We start from the raw sequence: 21085 nt of genomic DNA, 5'->3' as shown, positions 1-21085 counted from the left end.
CATCTTTATTGGAGTATAATTGCTTTACAATGGTGTGTTAGCTTCCGCTTTATAACAAAGTGAATCAGTTATACATATACATATGTTCCCATATCTCTTCCCTCTTGCGTCACCCTCCCTCCCACCCTCCCTATCCCACCCCTCCAGGCGGTCACAAAGCACCGAGCTGATATCCCTGTGCTATGCGGCTGCTTCCCACTAGCTATCTACCTTACGTTTGATAGTGTATATATATCCCTGCCTCTCTCTCGCTTTGTCACTGTTTACCCTTCCCCCTCCCCATATCCTCAAGTCCATTCTCTAGTAGGTCTGTGTCTTTATTCCTTACACACCACATTTATAGCTCAGTAAGCTCTCACTGCTGTCCAAATATTTGCCTTTTCTGCCTCTCCCCCAACAAACCATCTAAATGAAAATATCCCAAGGTATGCTTCTTAAACCTCGAAATATGAAAAGGTCTTGAATCACAGATCTAGGAATCCTGTTATTATACCAGAGTAAAAAGAATCCATTACAAGATAGTGTCAAAACTGGGACCCAAATTCAGGCCCCATGATTTTTGACCCATGTTTAAATATAGATGGTTAAGAGAAGAAGCTGCTGGAAGGCAGTGAAGAATTGGAAACACTTTCGTATGGTGAATCTATTTTAAGTACATGCATTAAATGTATCTCCATTCAGTTTCACAGCAGGGAAGGGGGTGGAAGCATTCTTCTGTAGCCTGGATTCAAACTTGTTCAGATATCTGAACAACTATACTTGATAGAATTGTATGAATTTAGTTTATCTAAATTTAGTTTAGGACCTTTATATATTTCACATATCAAGTAAGTTTTTAAAATTATGCCTATTATTTAAATATAAATAATATATATTCTATTGTGTGTATATATAGTATGTTATATAATAGAACATATTGCATATATAATATATATACCACTTAATGTACAAAACACATAAATGTAAAAATATATAAAACCAATATATTTGTCTTAAAATGTTTATAAAGATTAAAACTGAGTTAAAATATTAATTTTATCATGCATTTTTCAATTAACCTATTTTACCTAAAAGTTGAATCTAAATCTTCACTATAATCATTTTAGTATCTAGAAATAGGGAAATAGAAAGCAAATACGTTTCAGAATTAAAGGTTTAGAACCACAGAATTTTAGTAGAGAATGGAACATTAGAGCCCATCTGGCCCTGTTCCCTTGTTAGACCAGAAAATACTGTATAAGTAAATTGGAACCATGACAGAGAAGAGCTAGCATCAGTGTCTTCTGATTCAGGCCATTTATTTTCATCATTTTTCTTAAAGACACTAGGGCAACAAGAATATAGGCATAAGTGCTCCCCAAGTTTAATATGAAGAAGAGCCACATTAGATTTCTAGGAATATAATTCTTTCCTGCTCTATTTCTTCCTTGTTTTTTCTTTTTTTCTCCTTTCCATTTTTCCATCCTTCCTTCCTTCTTTCCTTACAGAAAACACATTCACACAATGCCTCTGTTTCACAAATGTTCATGGAGTATCCACTGTGTTAAGTCCTGTTCTAGGCAGTATGGTTACAGAAATGAACGACACATCCCAATCACTTCCTTCAAGGAGTTTACAGTCTCTTAGAGGGAGACAGGCACTAAACAAGTAGAGAATAAATATGTAGAAAAAGATAAACATCTGAGGCAATTTCAGATGGAGGTAAGTACTATGAAGTAAAAGAAAGCAGGTTGAGGGGAAAAGGAGGGGAGGCTGTGTTTGTTAAACAGGATAGTTGGTCAAGGATTGAGATGGTCAGAAGTAGGCAGAGTCCTCAAAGAAGTGAGAACTGGGGAAAAATCATTCAAAGCAGTGGGAACTGTAGGTCTAGAACCTTGAATCCTGAGCTCATGCTAGGGCTGGAAATCCCATGACTGATAAAAAACTAATGGGAAACCTAACCTCAAGGAGTTTACAGTCCAGTGAGAGATTCGATGAATCTTACTAAAATTAATCACACTCAAAATGCAAAGCTCCAATCATGATAATTTTGCTCAGTGGGAACCATTGACATGTTTGGTTATATTGAAGTTGGGGGGACCTGTATAATTGGCACAGGATCCAGATTTGCTTTTCACGGAGATAACTAGATTATACTTGACTGTGGGAGCCTGATAGGCTAATCGCAGAACGGAAGGCAGGCAATACACCGCCGCTGAGAAGGAGAGCAAACCAGAAGAGTGGGCTCTGGCCAGGACAGCGAAGGCAGCAAATGGCTGAAGACCTGAGAGAAGAGAGTGATTTAGTTGCCTATAGCAGTGAGATACAGTAAACATTAGAATCTTCCATCTCAGAGCTGAAGAGAATCCATAAGATGACCAGCTCCAGGCCTTGAGAGAAGTGAAATGTGTGTGTGTGTGTGTGTGTGTGTGTGTGTGTATGTGTGTGCGTGAGAAAGAGAGATTTATTTCTTCCCTCAAGTCAACACAGGATAGAAAACTCAAAATTTCTGAAGACAGAACATTTTCATAAAATTCAGCAGTGATTCCAGTTCCCAGAAATAGACACTGATAATATTAGTTTACTTCTTTCCAGGTTTTCCTCAACACATTTTTTTACACAATCGTTATTGTACTACATGTGCAATTTTGTGCTGTTTTTTTCCCCACTTCACCTCATAATAGAACTTTATAAAGCAAATAATATCTCCATGTCATTCATATGCATTAATAATCCTCATTTGTCACATAAAGTAACAGAGACTGGAGAATTGACCCCTGACCAAAACCTCACAGTTAATAAGGGGTCAAGCCTCCTGCCCCACAGTGCAGCATTTCTGAGCCTACGTCCCAGATCCTGAAGTCATGTGTCTAATGTGTAATACATTTCTAGACATTCTTATCTAGGATATACACACAGTCTTCTAATACAGACTGTCATTAAGGAAAAGAAAATGTACACTAATGGTCTTTTAATAAGTAAAAATGTTACAAAAATAATTATGAAACAGATACCAGAAGGTCAAAATGGATATATTACCTATATTATGTTACCTTACAATATATAATTACATGTAATATTGTGAAATATTTTCTACCATCTCATAAAATGGTGTGCTGTGGTTTAGCAGGGAGTCTCCTTGTAATCTTTTAAAAACAGTATCTATTAGATCTAACAGTATAAATGTTATAGTGTAACTATCTTATGGACTGTAATCCAAACATTTCTACATGTTAACTCTGTTCTATGTAGAATAAAAGCATCTGGAAAATGTGGCCATTGCCTTATTTCTTCCTAAATGCAAAATTTAAAAAAAACCAAAAAAACCTGAAATTGCCAATAGCAAGGTTGATTTTTCTTTTCCTAAACGTCCACTGTATCTATTTACTCATTTATTTCTGAAGTTCCTTTCTTTTGGCTTCTGTGATAGTCCACATCCTTCTTTCTTCTCATTCCTTTGTGTGGGTTTTCTCTCTCTGGATGTTTTGTCGGCATCTCTTATTCCTGCTTCCCCTTCTGTTTCCAAAATTACCTTCAGGCCATGTTTCAAGTGATGTCCTAAAGCAGGGGTCCCCAACCCCTGGGCCACGGACCAGCACCTGTCCATGGCCTGTTAGGAACCTGGCCGCACAGCAGGAGGTGAGCGGCAGGCGAGCGAGCGAAGCTTCTTCTGTATTTACAGCCGCTCCCCATCGCTCGTATTACCGCCTGAGCTCCGCCTCCTGTCAGATCGGTGGGGCGTTAGATTCTCATAGGAGTGTAAACCCTACTGTGAACTGCGCATGCGAGGGGTCTAGGTTGCGCGCTCCTTAGGAGAATCTAATGCCTGACGATCTGAGGTGGAGCTGAGGCGGTGATGCTAGCGCTGGGGAGTGGCTGCAAATACAGATTATCATTAGCAGAGAGGTTTGACTGCACAGACACCATAATAAATCAGTTGCTTACAGACTCATATCAAAACCCTATCAGTGAGTAGCAAGTAAAAAGAAGCTCAGGGCCCCCACTGATTCTGCATTATGGTGAGTTGTATAATTATTTCATTATATATTTCATTATATATTACAATGTAATGGTAATTGTATAATATATATTATTAAAATGTAATAATAATAGAAATAAAGGGCAGAATAAATGTAATGCTCTTGAATCATTCTGAAAAACCATCGCCCCTCCACCCCTCCCCAGCCTGTGGAAAAACTATCTTCCACAAGATCAGTCCCTGGTGCCAAAAAGGTTGGGGAGTGCTGTCCTAAAGGGACTTCTGAATAAGAACAATTTTTGTCACATGAATAAATGGTGGGAGCTTCATATATACATCTTTTTTCTCTTCTTCCCTCTTTGCCTTGTCCAGTAGTGTGGGAACTAAGCAGTACAGTCATAAATTAATTCTAATGTCTTAATGTAGGCATCAGGGGCTCCCGGCTGCTCCTTGATTCATTTAACAGATATTTATTGAGCACTACGTATCAAGAGTTAAACGGCACTGGGGACACGGAAATTAAGATCTCTTCGAGGTGCTCACAGTCTAATCTAGTAGAGGGGGACAGACATAGGGAAAAAACCCTGCACGTTTGGAAAAGAGTGTAGCAAGTGAAATAATTCAATTAAACCCATGTGCCAAGCAGATGGCAAAGAGGATAGGGCTGCGCAAGGCCTTGCTCCTCATAGACTCCCAACCAGCTGGCAAATGGTATAATTACCTGGCACACGTTAAGTGCTTGACGGCAGAAAGAAAGACACCGAAAAGTCAGGAAGAGCCATTAGACAGACAAGCGACCTGACAGTAGGAACGCTTTAACAAATCATTGCCCTAGCAACGTGAGGGGAAGTATTTCTTATTTTTCATGCTGCCATTATGTAAAGCCTACTGAGTGTCAAGTCTAGTTCCCAGACGCTGTGGCTGCAGACAGGCAGGCTTCCTCACCCTGCCCTCAAAAAACTCCAGGCCGCCCTTGCAGCCCTTGCAACTCTCTCTCTCTCCTTGTTTCCCCCAGACCTTCAATAGTAAATCCCCAACTAGGTGATAGGAGATTATCTGATTAAAGTCATTCACACTAAGGCGAGAATGAGGCTTAATCCTTCAAAAGTGTTTGCTCTGACAAAAGGATAGCTTGTTAACCCTAATGAACTGCTAATAGGCAGAAGTTAGAGGGCTCTATGGATCTCTCCTCCTCACTTTCCCAGACTCCCCCAACCCCACGTCCTTCACTTTCTATTTCCCCTCCTGAAATTAAGGAAGAAGGGAAACTGGTGAATTCAGCAATATTATGGATTCCTATTACACACATTATCTCTTTGAACCCTCACAAGAGACGTGTGAGATAGCATTTATGAGGCCCTCCTAGAAATGAGGAGACTGAAACTAGGGCAGTGGTTCTTGACTTTGGCTACATTTTGGATCTATAGAGTGCAACCGTCTATCTCTGGGCTGCAATTAAATCAGAATTTCTGGGAGTGGCACCCAAGCACCAATTTTTTTTTTAATATCCTCAAGGTTTTTATTTATTTTTGGCTGCGTTGGGTCTTCTTTGATGTGTGTGGGCTCTCTCTAGTTGCGGTGAGTGGGGGCTAACTCTTCGTTGTGGTGCGCGGGCTTCTCATTGCAGCGGCTTCTCTTGTGGAGCACGGGCTCTGGGTGTGCGGGCTTCAGTAGTTGTGGCACGTGGGCTCAGTAGTTGTGGCACGTGGGCTCAGTAGTTGTGGCTCGCGGGCTCTAGAGCGCAGGCTCAGTAGTTGCGGTGCACGGGCTTAGCTGCTCTGTGGCATGTGGGATCTTCCCGGACCAGAGCGCGAACCTGTGCCCCCTGCATTGGCAGGTGGATTCTTAACCACTGCACCACCAGGGAAGTCCCCACCGATATTTTTTTTAAGTTTCTCAGATGATCCCGCTGTACAGCCAAGGTTTCCTACTGCTGAGCTAGAGTTTATGAAATAAAATCCCTCAGAATCAGTGGCAATGTATGGACCTGCTCTGTTCCCTCCCCTTGGCAAGTTTGGCACAATAGAAACAGTGTTCTCTGCAGGAAACTTTACCTCAAATCGAGTTTAGGTTTGCCCACATGCATGTAGAAACGCAGGAGGCAGGCTAGTTGTGGGGAGGTTAGATGCTGCGGCACCTCTGTCATGCACCTGGTTGGACGTGACGCTCCTTAGGCCACCAAAATATGTCTCACTTTGTACCACGTAAGCATCAGTGACCTGTGGGCTTAAAGACAAGCTAGAGAAACAATCAAGCCCACACAGAGGATAATCCTACATGTTCTATGAGGCTTAGGTTGCTGTTTGCTTAAAATTCTATACCCTGCCTCTTTCTAAGAAATTGTGATCATGAGCACGGTTGAGAATGACATCAGGGCCTCTGAGTATCCTGGGCCACTTCCTTTGGGGTTTATTTATATCAGACTAAAGAAAAAAATATATATTCTAGAATAAATACATATATGTATATGCATACATATATATGAAAATGTTATATGAATATATACATATATATGTATAGATATGATTTTTTTAGAAATAAAAAGTCTTTGGCAAATTTTAGTATGTTTTATAAATTCACTCAACAAACGAACATAGTTAAATCATAAATACAAATAAATTAATAGGACATCTCTCATTTGAATCTCATTTGCGGGTAATGTTACAAGTCTTAATTTGCTGTCTTTGTGAATGTGCCGTCGGCCAGAATGTGGCTCTCCTGGCCACACCTGGCTGGACTCAAATGCCTGTATTTCTGTCACCGGCTTAGCAATGAGTAACTGCTGACAGGACCTGATCCCATCTAGCCTTCTCAGTCATTTATATATTTCTAGACAATGTTGAACATTCTTCTCCCTTTCAAACTTTTCTGGCCGTAGGCCACCAGCTCATTGGTAACTGCTGCATTTTCCCTCTAAGTCGTTTTGCTGTCAACTTTCCTATCTGGTCCACAAATAGTCACTGAGCACCTGGCATAATTCTGGCCTTTCCTGGAATCTGAGGCTACAGGGTGTGTAACACTGGACCCCAAGCCTCTTGAAACACACAGTCCCACAGGGGCAATAGATATGAAATAATAAGTAATTATAATCAATTAAGTAAACAATACAAATTTGCAAAGTGTAGTGAAAGGGAAGGAAAAACATGTGAATGGGTGAATCTAAACTCAAAAGACAATTATTATTTTTATGATCTCCCCTTTATTTCACTGAATTCAAACATCTGAAATTATAGCTCTGTGAGAGCCATCACAGTACTTAAACTACACATCTACACTGCTTGAATTCCTCCTCATTTGTAAGACAGAATTCTATTACTGTTGTGTGAAACAGTGACTTTATTTCTGTTGAGATGAAAGGTGTCCACCACACAGCCCCCGAGGGCAAGGTTTAAAGAAATCTGTGATTGATCATTACTACTCTGCTCTTGCTGTGTTCTTTGGTGTTTACTTTCACTCATTTCCTGGGTTTAATCTTTTAAGGCTATGACATCTACAGACAAAGCCAGCTTCTCTCTCACACTTTTGGAGAGTATAGTATGTCAGCTTTTGAATTAATATATGAAAATCCACTTGTATTATCTTTGTTTTTGTCAAAGTTACAGGACTTTTTTATCCTTGTTTCTGATGTAAAAATTTTTTTTACTATTCCTGGATATAAAAGGTAATATGTGCTTATTTTAAACAATGTATCAAGTGCCTTTGATAGGAGTTTATTAATTCTGTTCAGGTGCCACCGTAAAGATGTTTATGCATGACTATTCTAGACTAGCAATAGAGTGGTGGTGTACAACTCCTACCCACATGCTTACTCCCATGCACAATGTAACTTCCTTCCACAGCTTCAAGACGCCCACGTTTCTGCAAAAAAAAGCACTTTCCTACCTGTCATTTAGTCTTTACAATTAAATAAAGAAAAAAGTAACTGTATAAAAGAGGCTGGCCACTCAGAGCCTCTCTTTTCATAAAGTCTTTCTTCTCTAAAGATACTCTAAATTACAGACTTAGCCAGAACAGTTTTTCTCCTTGTGATGACTTTGAAGTCTGTTTATTCTTACAATATACTGGTAGGTCTTTCTTGGAAGAAGCTGTAAACACTTCATCAGGTCCCTAAATACTGAAAACTCTACATGGTCCCTGGGAAGTTAACTCAGATTAGACTTAAGCTTGTAGAAAAGGGCATACTTGTCACCAAATTTCCAATTTATGTGAGGCAGCCAAATTATTAGGAAAACAGAGTACATGGATGATACTTGGCACACATTTGTTTATCTTCCTTACCATGATGGAAGAAGACTACTGAAGTAAGTCCATTTCATTTATGACTAACTTACTGGGTGACTAAAGGGAACACACTGTCTACTTTGGGGTTATTGGCAACAGGTATACACATGCCAAATATGACACATGGGCCAGTTTCCACTGGCAACAGTCACGGGTGCCGCCACCTTGCCCCTCTGCCTGTGTTGTTGCATGCTCTTGAAACAAGGCATATCCGTCTCCCCAGCCTCGTGCAATGACCTGTGTTTGCACCACACTCTTTAGAAGAATCAGGTTAAACAACGGGGGGTAATTTTTCAAAAGCTGCTGCTCTGCCCATGACCTTGGCTCCTGTGAGATAAAAGAGTCTTTGGAGTCTACTAGACATGAGATTCTGGACAGTCTCTCCAAGTCTCAGTTTCCTGTGAACTTAAAATGTCTACCTCATAAACTTGTGCTGATGAATGGCTTCACGAGGATTAACCTAACATGAGTGAGGCATTTGATAAGTTATAGCTATTGTTATTACTTTAAGTGGATAGTAATTACGAATTTAAAAATCTAGAATATCTGAAGAACAAGCTCAGTTTAAACTTCAAGTCTTTTCAAAATATGGTGATTAAAATCACATTACAACTTTTTACAGCTATTTTTCACAAAATGAAAAGACAGCTCCTCTTACAGTTTTTTGAATAGACAGGTAGGATGTAATTAAAAAGGGAATCCCAGATGTTCCCTGGAATGATAAACAGGCACTTGAGAAACATCTCTCTTAATGGGCCAGTGAACAGCTTTCATTTGTCAAACTTTCCCAACCCACTTTACAAGGGAAATCATAAGAAGGACAAGCCAAGCCAAGCAAAAGGCATCTACCACTTTAGGGACTTCCCTCGTGGCGCAGTGGTTAAGAATCCACCTGCCATTGCAGGGGACAAGGGTTCGAACACTGGTCCGGGAAGATCCCATCTGCCACGGAACAGCTAAGCCCGTGTGCCACAACTACTGAGCCTGCACTCTAGAGCCCGTGAGCCACAACTACTGAGCTCGCGTGCTGCAACTCTCCAACCCAGCCAAAAAAAAAAAAAAAAAAATAGAGTTTAAATTAAAAAAAAAAAAAGACATCTACCACTTTAAAGAACAGTTTATATGCACAGTTGCATGGAAACCACTTCCTTTGGAACCGTGCGTGAAATTATGATTTTTTTTTAACCCAGTCGAAGCTGTTGCCACAGGATAAAAATTTCGTTGTCTACTTGCTTCTTTTAAGTAACTCTAGTCAAGAGATCCTTTCAGACATAGCTTCCCCCTTTTCAGATTTTACTCCTACCTCCCTGAAAAAAATATATCTCTCAACTTCATCTGAACGAACATGCTCAGAACTCTACGAGGAGAAAATAATGATTATGTGTTGCTAAGTACTATTTAGTAACAAAGGCTTGGACCACAGGAATGATGACATCACCCGCAGAAAGAGGAACATTTACACTTTTGAAAGAGATTCTTTTCCAACATGATGGGTCACCGTCAGAAGAACAAAGCCAAATAAGGCAGGAGGAGAGTCTGCTTGGCCTGGAGAAAGCATTCTTAGCATCCAATTCTGGACAACTAACCGCCCCAAGTTAACTAAATAGAGTCACACCCCAAGCCCACGTGTTCTTTCTGTGCTTCCCTCCTGAATCTTGTTCACGTCAGCAAATATGTACTATTCTTATTGCAGAAAACCTGCAACTCCATAGTTTCAGTAGCTTTGCTTCTTGGTTAAACTGCCCAGCTATGGTAAGTGGCGGGTCAGAGAGTGGCTTCATGTTTCAGGACTGGTCTCTAATATTCACACACTGCAGAGATTCATGCATTTATTCCCTCATGCACTTGGGAACCACACACCATCTCACACTTTGCATTAATCCAATAACATGGTCAGTCATCACACCCACATATTTACGTTATAGGATGGAATGCACTGCTTAAATAACACATAAGTCATTTGCACCCCTCCACACTTCCCGAAACTGGTAGCATAATGGTTTTCTATTTGGGCATTGTCAGGAGTACTCAAAAGTTAGCTTCTGACTCCTATAGTATCATGTCTGCCTGCCTTGGGGAAATTATGATTGTGTTCCTCTCCACCCCGCCCATTGCCATCCTTCTAGGATATACTCAGTTCAAGGTCAGAAGTAGATTTTTTTCTTTGTCAGCTCTTAACCCAAACCAGACAGAGAAGCAGCCATACTAGTTGTAATTCATTTCTTAAGTATAGGGGGAGGCCAATCGTTCTTAAATATTGAGTTTGTTTACTCCATTAAAAAAAAAAAAAAGAATATGTCCTTTTCAGTAAGCTAGCTTATATTCCCTTCCCAAATCATACTCCACCTCCCACCTCCCTCAAAAAGTTGTGTCCAACTAACTCTAGGATTTAAGTGGTAGTAATTGGGTCATTTAGAGCTCTTGGGATAATAAAAATAAATCAGAGGAAATTTATAATTACCATGGAAAATGCAAAGTAAGTTACTACTACTCAGAAGAGGAACAGGTTGATATTGCAAGGGTCCCTATCATCACTGGCACTGTGATTTAGGAAGAATAAACAAAGGAACATCTGTTGTCTCCAGGCACTGGAAAACAGCCTTTTCTCTAGTCTTTTCTGCTTTAGATCCATGCAGAAACGAAGGTGCCTAATGACCCCATTACCAGACATCAGTGAACCTATCTTCAATGACCACGATTGGGGTCAGTTAGTCCACGGCAATCTTGCTGAAAAATCTTAAGTTGACAAATTTAAATGATATTTGAGACCTTTTCACTTTTATCAAACTCACACCTATTATGGAAATGAAAAGGCAAGAAAATGTAGTTAACCTCTGAAGGTAAACTTAGCTTATCTGAAATTTATCTAAATATAATAATTTATCTCCTAAGAAAGCTTTTGACCTATGTAGTAATTCCTGCTTCTCTTCAAACAACAGCCTTTCCTGGCCTGTGTTAAACATAGATAATGAATGGATCATTCATGTACTCCTCTACCCAATACACACGTGTGCATGTCCTTGCAAATATTTGCTCACACTGTACAACTCCTTTCCTTGGCCTACAACGTAGGTTCCCTGGCCCTTTGTCCACCTCAGTTCTCCTTAGCTTCATCTTCCACTTCCCTCCGAGGACTGGACTCTTTCTGCTTCTCAGATATGCAGATATGCCAGACTCATTCCTGCCTCTGCACTTGCCCTTGCCCGTTACTCTTCCCGGGCCACTCTTCCCAGAGTCCATGGTTCTCTCAGCCTTCTCATCATTCAGGTCTTGGCTTAAATATTACACGTTCAGAGAGGCCACCTCGGGAGGCCAGCTGTCTCTCTGTCCTTCTACTTTGCTTAATTTTCTTCGTGATGCTACCCTCATCTGAAATTCCCTTTTAAAAAATTTACTCGTCTATTGGTTTACTCATTGTCTCTCCCCACTAGACTGAAGGGTAGAATGTGGAGTGTAGAATCTTGGTCCTGTCCATCACTGTTCCCCCAGCATCTAGAACAGTGCTCAATGCGTGATGCTTGATGTAGGAATACATGAATAAACACACTTCAAAATGAAAACAGAGTCTTCTCACAAGAATTAAAAATCTTCTCTTCACATAACCCACTTCCTGAGAAGAACCACAAAGTCAGGGTCACCAAATACCTCGTGTGGGAGGACCGTAAAATAGAAAAAAAGTTACCCAATATTAAATTCATGTAATATTAACATTTTTTTAGTTCTTTTCTGAAATTTTCCTAAAAATTTATTATCCCTTTTCTACCGATTAAATGTTGATGGTTCAACTTTAAAGCTGATTCCTTCAGGAAGCCTGTGCCATCACTATACCCAGAAGTATAGCTTTCAATTATTTTGACGTCTCAAAAGGCACATAATACATCTTATATATTTTTCATACTGGGTCTCAAAATCCACTTCTTTTAATATTTCATCTACTAGATTGTAAGATTTCTGAGGCAGGGATTATACCACGTAGTCTATAAATTTCTAACAGTATCTAAGCCACAGCTCTGCCTACCTTGCTTCTCAGGAAATAAGTAGTAGAGGCAGTATAATACCATGATAAAGACCCAGCTTAGAGAAAAGACACACCACGATCAGTTTTGTGACCATTATCAAGCTACCTCTCTCTGAAGCGCTCTCTCTTTTTTCTCTTAAATCTGTAAAATGGGAATAACAGTACTAATTTCACAGTGTTGGTGAGGGTATTAAATTACTCATGGGAAGCACCTGAAATACAATAATATTTTTAAATGGTACTAAAAAATAGTACTGAAAAGTGACATACAATGTTACTAAAAACTGGTGCTAAACGTGTAATAAAGCTACTATTAGCATCATCACCACCACTGTTATTTGGGGCCTAATAATCTCAAGAATCAAGTTTTATGTTTATAACCTTAAACTTGACATTTTGCACAGGCAAAAAAAAAAAAAGTTTTCCTAGAGTAGCTTTATAATCCACTTCAAGACCAAAAATAGAACCAGGAAATAATTACAAAACAATATGTGAACTGCATGCACAGCCATGAGGACGGCACAGACAGATGGTTCATCAAGAAAGTATTCTGGAAGGAGATTGCTCTTCCATCTGGCTTGAAGAAAGCAATGAACCCTAACCGGCCAAGAAGAACGGGCGCATGTTTTTCTTGGTGGTGAAGGCATGGGTAGAAAAAGTGTAGAAGCCACGGGGCAGCAATGCACAGCAACTGCCCCTCTGGATTCTAAGAGGGTAGCGGCAGCCACTGTGAACTCATCTCTTTTTAGCTCAGTGGAAAAAAGCCAACACACACAAAAAAGAGAACTTCTTGGTCCATTTGTTGTCTCCAGGGACTACTTTTTTGTTTCAGTTCCTTTCACTCAATGGTAACAGAAGTATCCCCACCTGACAATTGCATGGCAGTTTAGAGCACTAACATAACCTTGGCTTCTTCCAGACAACCTTGGGAGATAGCTGTTATTTATTTTTTATTTTTTTTGTGATACGCGGGCCTCTCACTGTTGTGGCCTCTCCCGCTGCGGAGCACAGGCTCCAGACGCGCAGGCCCAGCGGCCATGGCTCACGGGCCCAGCCGCTCCGCGGCATGTGGGATCTTCCCGGACCGGGGCACGAACCCGTGTCCCCTGCATCGGCAGGCGGACTCTCAACCACTGCGCCACCAGGGAAGCCCAGCTGTTATTTTTATTATGCCTGTACATGAGGCTTAGAAACATCAAAGCCTTTTGCTTAATGATTTATTTGTGTACCTACTATACTCCATGCAGTGTTCTAGATACTGAGGATATATCATGAACAAAACAGACCAAATCCCTACCCTCATGGAACTTACGTTCTAGTGGGAGGAACAGACAATAAATAATTGAATAAATACATAAAGATGAAAATTTTATTTAGTATTAAGTGCTATCTAGAAAATTTAAATGGGGAAAAGGATAGAGAGTGACTGGGATAGGGACACTACAATAAAATCTTCGGTTGGTTATGGAAGACAACCCTTTGGAGGAACAAACATTTGAGCAGAGGTCTGAATACAGAATGATTGTGTCACAATAATACGTGTGGGAAGAGCATGCCATGAAAAAAGAAGGAAGAGCATGTGCAAAGTCCCTGAGTCAGAAATGAGGTTAAGATACCCTAGGAGCAAAATGAAGAGTGGAGTCAGAGCATAGTGAGTGAAGGGATGAGAAGTAGGATACGAAGGAGGAGATGTAGGTGGAGGACAGGACATATAAACTATCAGGAAAAATTTGAATTTTATCCCAATTAAAATAGGAAGCCATTGAAGAATTTTGAGCAGCAAGTTATATGATATGATTTATGTTTTAAAGAGTCATGCTGGCAAGGATGCATGAGTGGAAAAAGATAAATTTCTTAGGAGGCTAGAACAAGAACAGAGATGCCTTCAACAGAGATGACAGTGTCTCACATGGTGCTCAAGATGGCAGAAGGGGTAAGCCTGATCAGTGCTGGCGTATATTTTAGAAAAATATATTAACAGACTTGCTGATAAGTAGGATGTAGGTGAGGCAAAGAAAGAAATTAATGATGCTTTTGACCTAGATAACTGAGTATAAGATGGTGCCATTTACTGACCAAAGATTGGGGATGGAGCAGAGAAGGGTAGGCAATAAGGAGATTTTTTTTTTTTTTTTGGACCTGTTGACTTTGACATATCTGTTAATACCTGAGTGAAGAAGTCTAATAATCACTTTGAGGTATGAATCCAGAAGTTGGCAGAAAGTTAAGGAGGTATGGATTTTTTAAAATTTAAAGGTATGTGACTAGATATCTGGAGAGGGAAGACAAGTAACTTATCTAAGATCCAAAGTCAGTAAGTGACAGAATTGAATTTGAACATGAATCTTTTGACATAGACCCACTTGCTCTAGCTGCCACAAATATTAGAATGTATTCATAGCTATAAGCACTGGAGTAGAATATGGGGAAGGGCTGGGGGCAGGAACATTCTAGAATCACTTATATAGAAGGGTGAGAATTTTTTCCGATGTTTATGGACTACACAAATTCATGGTTACTTCTTATCTTACTTTCTTTTCTAATTATTTTTTGTAAATGTGGTGATATATATACAATTAACTTTAAAAAAATCTCTGGAATGATAAACTCATAAGGTTGGCCAAGTACTACAGATATCTACTTTCTCATCTGAAATGGTCACTTTTTGCAATACGCAAGAGAATAACTGACTTTAGACTAAACGTAGACTGCACAGAATTGAAATATAAAGATAAAAGTTCAACCAGCAACTCGAATAGGTATTTCTGAATTGTATCATAACATTTGAATTAGGTTGTATCAAGCTTGTTTAATAGAAATGTCCCCAGGCAAGTAGCAATTCATCTCCATGGCTTAAAAAAAAATAAAAGATTAAATCGATTCAAAAAATAAAATAAAAGCAAAAAGAATGCAAAGGAAGAAAACTTAAAACTGGAAACAAACTGAAACAAATGAATCTAATTGTATTTTAAATGAATATTATAACCCTGACTGAAAAGGAAAAGAAGAGAGAGTGAGGGATGGAGGGAAAGAGGAAGGAAGGAAGGAAAATTTATCCATCCAGTAATTTACAAATACATTATTTGGTGGGGTATGTGTGTGGGGGAGAGAAGTGCACACAAACTCTGCCCTCTTTTTCAGTAGGTTTGTTTATTGTAGTAGTGGTTTTGGTAAAGCAATTTAGAAATTATTTTAGAGCTGTATCATAGGGTTGAGTGCACGAATAAGCATGTTGATGTTAGGATCCAGGGCTCACACTGTGGAAGGAGGAGCACACAAATATGGAATAGGGAAGGGCAAGAAAGAACCCTACAGGGAGAGATTGGAATTGGAGCTATCAGATGAACTCATGATGTCCAAAAGACGGGTGTGTGTATACAAAAGTTTTTATGCATAAGCATTTGTGAATGCATATTTTTGTGTTTATGTCTCTACATATGTATGTGCATTAACATATTTCTCCTGAAAGAGTCAAGAGGCAAAAATATTCAGTGGCAGTGGATATGCTAAGCATCCAGATCTGAGCCTCTAACACCATTCCCCACTAAAGGAGATGAGAAATGAATGATTCCAGGGGTGAAACAGGATGGGTACCAGACCAGCCTACAACATCTTCTTCTGCCAGGAAGTACTCACTAACATGATGGGGAGGTGCCACAGAGGCATCAGAAGTCAGAAAGAGAGGGCTCCATTGGCTAAACAGGGACCGTTTGAGCACCAAAATAATTAAAGCAGTAATGAATTATAACCATTGAAAAGACAGAAATTCATGAGTTCACACCAGTAACAGATAGATACATAAATTAATAATTAAATAAATGGGAGAGAAGAGAGTTCTTTTGCTTAGAATGCGCAAGACTGATGAAAATGTGCAGGGAGTGCTGGAGTTGGAAAATCATCATTTGGTAACCATTACAGTACAGGTTGCATCAGATGAGAACACCAGTTAATGCAAAGCCCAACTGGAAATTTTTTCACTAGGAGCCTTCCTAATAAAATGGAGAAATTAAGCAATACCTTGACCAGGTGGCCAAAATTAACACTCCCAGTGTGGGACAGGTGAGCATCACGTGCCTCTAGGTGTGATAGCATGAGAGGAACGACATCACCTATACGTGCAGTATTCTAGCAGAAAATGCATAACCACAATCTAACCATGAAAAAATGTCAAATACAAAATGAGGAACTTGATGTTAAAAAGAATAGAAAAAAGAGTAGGTGGATAAACTGTATTCTTTAAAATTTTCAATTCCATAAAAGACAAAGAAATAGTGTGGAAATATTCCAGATTAAGGAAGGCTAAAGAGACATTACAACTAAATGTGATTCATGACTCTAGACTGAGTCCTTTACTGGAAGGGGAAATATTATAAAGGGTGTTGTTAGATAAATAGCAAAATCGTAATATGAACAAATATGAGATTAAAGTATTGTATCCATGTAAATTTATGAAGTAGATAATTATATGTAACTGTTAAATAAGAGACTTCTATTTTCAGTAATTACACACTGAAGTAAAGGGTCATGTTGTTTGTAATGTGCCCTCAAGTGGTTCAGAAAAAAAAAAAATGGAGGTAGAAAGATAGAAAGAAAGAATGAGAGCAAATTATAAAGCAAATGGGGTAAAATATTAAGATTAAGCAAACCTGGGTAAGAGTATATGGGAGTTCATTATACCATTTTTATTTTTACAACTTTTTTGAGCTTGAAATTATTTCTAAATAAAAAAAACTTTTAAGTAAATGAAGTATAACAAGCATTTCTAGTGAGCATTTTAAAAAGTCCATTGCCATCAGCTATCTGATTTTATTTTACTCAGAAAGCCGCCTAATTGCACAGAGAATGTTTTTGCCTTTCCTCTAATTCAGATCTGTTCACCAACACAGGAAAAGAATAAATGCATCTCCTTATAGTTTTTCTTATAAAAAGGAAAAATAAATTGAACTAAGTTATACTTAAAGAAAAATTCTACTAAGTTTATTTTCAGAATCAGAACTTGTGATGTTTTTGCAGATCATATTACTATTTACATCAATAAGAAGAATTTTGAGAATGTGATAATGACTACATATATAAAAAACTAAAGGCTTATGATGAAATATCTGTAAAATAGAATAATAAATTTTCTTTAGCATTTTCCTCAATAATACTGAAAAATTAAAACTTATTTCTTGTACACGCATGGAATAATGAAAACATAAAGCTAAAAGCAATTTGGAAAACATCAAATCTAACTGCCTGATTTTAGTTCATGTAAAATAATAAAAAATATCAATGATGTCAGGTAAGTGCTGGAAATATAACAATAATGCTCAAAAAACAAATTATTTGCATTTTAAATATTTTTAAAATTAGCAGTTTAAAAAAATTTTTATTGGCGTATAGTTGATTTACAATAAATTAGCAGTGTATTTATTTTCTACAGTGCAGATGTGTAAATTAGACTGCACTTAACATATTGTTTTAAATGGGAATACTCAGAAGTATACAAGGACTTGCCTTTATTCTTTATATTTACGGAAATTATTTCTTATATGGAAATGAGATTCATATTCTATCTCACAGACAACCCATAGTTCCACAGTGCATATTTTTGGGAAAACAAGAACTTTCCGACTTATTTAGCACATATTTTTATTAATAAAATAAATATGAATAGGCTACATGTGGCACTTCTTTGGAAGTCACATACATTAAAAATAAATAGAAGATCAACAGATGTAGGTGGACACAAATTTGCTTTTAAAATGCTGAAAGACCCATGTTACCTAGATTTAGAGTATTTTTGTTTCTGAATTTAAAACATTGCGTCCTTCTTAGTCTGTGCTTAAGCCATAATCTTTCTTTCAGGCAACAAACTTTCTTGTCTTTGCTGTTTTTTAGCAAATGGGGAAATAGCCAAAAGGAGGGAAAGCAAAACAAACAAAGAAATGTTTCAGTGTTTCAAAAGTTCTTTTGCAAATCCAGTTATTTATGTCAAAAACAAATAACGTTGTTTCAAAGTAAAATTATTATTTGAAAGATGATATATTCGGGTGGGATAGAGCCCTCTGTTAGCAGCATTCTCTTCTACAGGTGGGCAGTTTTGGGAAGTTCATACTGCGAAAGAGGAGACAGCCAGGGAGCTGTGAGATTAGCTGGATCAACCCTGGATCTCGATAGTCTAACGGATCTCCAGCAAGATCACCCACAGGTCACACAGTCAACTGTGTCTTATTAAGACAGGTATAAAATTTCACAATACCATACAGCGGTCATCCAGTTTTAACTTTTATTAGATTCAATGAAAATTTATGTCTTAGATAGTGGGTCACATGAATGTAATCCTAACGAAACATAGTAAAATACGTGTCTATAGTGCAAAAGTCAAAATTTGTGTTTTCCAGAAATGAATTATTTACAATATTATATCTAACGTCACTTAAAAATTTTGGATGTGTGAGCAGGGTCTAAATGTTTGTTGTAATAACAGTATGTGAAATAAAAAGCCTATGCAATGCATCCAGCTGTTTTCCTAATAACGCCAAGAATATCCCCTTCAACAACCTATATGATTTATGCAAACACAGCCATATAGGCGCTAATTTTTTTCTGTAGATATAATTTTCTCAAAGGCAGAAAAAGTTCTAAGCTTATTTTGCATAGTCTAGGACTAGACTGTTCATTCAGAGACTTTAGTAATTCTCAACAACATCAACACATCTGTCTTGCTAGCAAGATAGCATTTTCTCTACTTCTTTAGCCTTCATTTGTGGTTCTGAATTTGCAGCGGTGATCAATTTAGATTGTAATTTCCTTGGGTTATGTGTTCTCTTGGTTGTTATCAGTTATTCAGCGTAATACCACACTATGTATAGCACACCCACAGCACTTAATAGCTCATGATGTCAAAATACCTCATACTTAAAATTCTGGACATTTAAAAATACTTCCATCATTTTTTAAAAGAGATGGGCATTAAAAACGGTATTGTTGCAAATAACATAACGAAGTCCTGATGGAAGTAGTGTTTAACTAGTGCATGATACATAAAGATGAAGATGCAAAATTTTAATGGATTTCTCAATACTAAAATGTTGATCTAGTTAAGGATGTCAAACTTTATACTTTCTGAATTTATAACACGAACAGTCTGTTTTTAACAGTCTGTTTTTCTTCTCCCTATAATCAAAAGACAGCAACTCTTGTTACAGCACATTGCATGAAAATAGTTTAAAAAAAAAAAAGCTTTTTTCCAGGTAATGTAGTAGAACCAGTATGACAGTACTGTTTACCAAAACAGTAAAAATTAAATCCATTAATTGATGGAACAATGTAGACTTTCTCTTTTGGAAGCCATGTGAGTATTCTAATTAAAAAGCAAACCAAGTTAAGTAAGCATTCAAATTATTATTTGACTATATATATTATTTATATGTATGTGTATATAACTGCATTTTTCTTTTTAAAGATGTATTAAAATAAATTGTAATGTTTTGCCAAAGTACATAGAAACCAATTGTTTTTAAAAGGAGGATTTAAAAATTGCTATATAATGAATATAATTGTATTAAATTATACTAAATACAATTGCTATATAGTGAATACAATTGTATTAATACAATAAATTAATGTTAATATGTGTAAACATTACTCTAGATTAGAACAATAAGAAAAAAAATTCTGCTGGATTTAGATTACTTTAGAATTTCTTAATGAGATCAGTTTCAGCTTAGTTTGACCTCCAGTTATGAATGCAAATGGTCTTACCTTGTTTTAGTTCTTGTTCCATTGCTAGGCATTAAACTGTAATTAATCTTATTAAGACAAACATGAATTTCTAAAATTAGATTTACTTATTTAAATTTTTAAATCATATCATCTACACTACAAACTGCTCCTAAAGTATTTACGTATCGCTGCAATGTGATGATATGAAAAATAACACTGAAATGTCACATTTTAATTAATACAATATATTTTCACAGTGGGTAAACAAATGCAAGAATATCTTTTCCCTGTAAAACGTTCAACTAATAATATGCAAAATTAACAAGGCAATATATGTAGGAGAATTTACAAATGTTAGGAATTTGCTAGAGCTGGGGAAGAAAAAAGTTCTCAAAATTTATTATTAATATAAAAGTTCTTTTAGCACTAAACTGTGTACAAAATTATGAAAAAAAGAGAATGTTTTACTTTGTAGTTAAAATAATTCAGCGATCGATAAGAACTTTTAAAATTTCCAGCTTTTTAAATGCTGTATGAAGTTGAAACATAAATTTACTAAACTTTTTCATTTGAAATATTGACTACTTACTTGAGAGAGGTATCGGTTTTATCTAACCTACCGTTATTAACCCACTGTTATAGAACTGTTATTCTATAAGTAGCAATCCAAATAAAATGAAAAATAACAAGTAACACTTTCTTCTTACCTCTATGTCTTATTTACAGTTGCTTGTTGAGCTGCTTAAATAGTTGAGTTAAACTATCGACACCTCAAAGAGCTCTGTTCTCTGCTCCGCTCTCTTCTCTAGACACATTTCTTTTCCCTCTGCAAAAGGATAGTCTACCAAAAGAGGAAGTTGTGAAACACCAGAGTCATTATGCTTTATAAATTCTGTGGAGAACGGAAAATTATTCACAAAGCTTACACTTGAAATCATGGTAACAGGCTATAATTTATGTGTATACATACATAATTAATGTATACACATATTTATATGTGTAAGCAAATTTTAGAAAAGTTATTGAAATCTATACTTAAGTAATGCTCATTTACATGAGGAAACATTTCCTGTGTGACTAAATGATAATCATAGAGGAACAGAAAATACTGCTCTGTG

At 37.5% G+C, this 21085-nt stretch overlaps 1 protein-coding gene across 13 annotated transcripts in view; it reads right to left on the bottom strand.

The window, feature by feature from the left end:
* MBNL1 (muscleblind like splicing regulator 1) overlaps positions 1–20812 on the bottom strand; it is a 201750-nt gene extending 180938 nt beyond the window's left edge. For 7 of the 13 annotated variants that reach the window (XM_024768994.1, XM_024768996.1, XM_024768997.1 and 4 more), the window contains exon 1: positions 20675–20807. The gene's annotated coding sequence lies outside the window, so the exon portion shown is untranslated. Of the gene's footprint in view, positions 1–20674 lie in introns of all 13 variants that reach the window. The other 6 variants (XM_024768991.1, XM_024768995.1, XM_024768998.1 and 3 more) reach the window with 4 other exon arrangements.
* Positions 20813–21085: the final 273 nt, after the last annotated feature.

The sequence above is a fragment of the Neophocaena asiaeorientalis genome, unplaced genomic scaffold (assembly GCF_003031525.2).
Source record: "Neophocaena asiaeorientalis asiaeorientalis breed wild unplaced genomic scaffold, Neophocaena_asiaeorientalis_V1.1 scaffold118, whole genome shotgun sequence".
NCBI lineage: Eukaryota > Metazoa > Chordata > Mammalia > Artiodactyla > Phocoenidae > Neophocaena > Neophocaena asiaeorientalis.
Note: the sequence above shows the minus strand (reverse complement) of the source record. Positions and strands in the feature narration are given on the sequence as shown.